Source organism: Phyllobates terribilis, unplaced genomic scaffold (genome assembly GCF_046119375.1).
Source record: "Phyllobates terribilis strain yellow unplaced genomic scaffold, ASM4611937v1 Scaffold_11__3_contigs__length_659146591, whole genome shotgun sequence".
Taxonomy (NCBI): Eukaryota; Metazoa; Chordata; class Amphibia; order Anura; family Dendrobatidae; genus Phyllobates; species Phyllobates terribilis.
Genome location: NW_027362771.1, coordinates 193,531,232 through 193,533,229, shown reverse-complemented (window position 1 = coordinate 193,533,229; position 1,998 = coordinate 193,531,232).

Below are 1,998 nucleotides of genomic sequence, written 5' to 3'. Positions count from 1 at the left end.
ATGGCTGTGGAAATTTGCATGTTCTCTTCATGCAGTCATCTTAATAAATGTCATTGGAACGGCACCAAACAAAAGTTCCAGCATCATCACCTTGCCCAATGCAGATTCGCGATTCATCACTGAATATGACTTTCATCCAGTCATCCACAGTCCATGATTGCTTTTCCTTAGCCCATTGTAACCTTGTTTTTTTTCTGTTTAGGTGTTAATGATGGCTTTTGTTTAGCTTTTCTGCATGTAAATCCCATTTCCTTTTGGCGGTTTCTTACAGTTCAATCACAGACATTGACTCCAGTTTCCTCCCATTCGTTCCTCATTTGTTTTGTTGTGCATTTCCTGTTTTTGAGACCTATTGCTTTAAGTTTCCGGTCTTGACGCTTTGATGTCTTCCTTGGTCTACCAGTATGTTTGCCTTTAACAACCTTCCCATGTTGTTTGTATTTGTTCCAGATTTTAGACACCACTGACTGAACAACCAACATCTTTTGCAACATTGCGTGATGATTTACCTTCTTTTAAGAGTTTGATAATCCTCTCCTTTGTGTCAATTGACATCTCTCGTGTTGGAGCCATGATTCATGTCAGTCCACTTGGTGCAACAGATCTCCAAGGTGTGATCACTCCTTTTTAGATGCAGACTAACGAGCAGATCTAATTTGATGCAGGTGTTAGTTTTGGAAATGAAAATTTACAGGGTGATTCCATAATTTTTTCCTCAGAATTGAGTGATTCCATAATTTTTTCCCTCGGCTTGGTCTGAAAAAAATTACCCTTACTGAGTACCACATTTTTTTTTTCTTGATTTCTTTTAGTGTTTCTGAAAGCCCTAAAGTTGCCATTTGAAATTACTTTAGTTTTGTGCCATGTCTGTGATCTGCTTTTTTTCAACAACATTAAACAACTGAATGAGCATCCTCTGAACCTGGTGATTCCATAATTTTTGCCGGGGGTTGTACAAGAAAAAATGTTTCTTAACATTTTTTTTCCTGTAAACTCCAAGTTCTCTTTGAGTTTAAATGTTTTACTGTCAGTCCTTAAAGTGGAGTAAAAGTGTGATACCATTGTTCTCAGCAGCAATCTGGGAGTCACAGATGCTTACAGGGGTCTTCCACCTGCTGTTCTCCTTCCATTCAGCACTTTTTCTATCCATTTCTAAATTTACAATGCCACCCGACCTCTTTGTAGGGTCTTCCGGGAAAATGCTCCTATTTCCCATTGACCCCCATTTTACTCGTTACTCAAAACGAGCATTCGAGCATTTTAGTGCTCACTCATCCCTGCTATACAGTAATAATGCCCTCTTTAGGTTTCACAAATAGCTATAAACTTTCTTTAGCACCCCTTACATTGTAATGATGTCCCTTTAATTTCCCTCCTCACAATAGTAGTGTTAAGGGAGTGCAATAACCCTTCACGGTTGACCAAGTGAGTGTCGAATTATTATGTTGATTGCGCAATCCACAGAAAACCAAACAGAGGCAATGTGTGCTCTGTATTGGGAGGATTCAAAGAATCTCTGATCCCGTGTATTTTGCTTAGCATTTTATATTACTTTGAGTATATCAAATAGCCAATCAACTCTACAGCCACACTACAATACTATAGGCTAGCTGATGGTAGTACAATTATTACGGAAACACATATATAGTCATATTATCACTGTTAGTTTGAAGCACTATGGAAATTTTACAAGGTCAAACCTGGCCTAAACAAGTTAGATAACAGAGTGTCTGACAAAATGTTCTCTTGAGTAAAGGTTAGTGTGAAATAAGTTCTATGGGAAGAGAAAGAAGGAATGTATGTTATGCAAGGAGTGATAATAACATGATTTTAAAGCGAGCAGACAAAATGGAGTTGCTCTAGCATGAGTATCAATATGTCCTCTACATTCCCCCCTACAAATTGTTATTATCAACAATAGAGGTGCTATCCCAGGGTCATGTTTTGAGCCTGAGGGACATTGGTCTTCACCCAATTAGTGCCCTTGTTACCAATTGA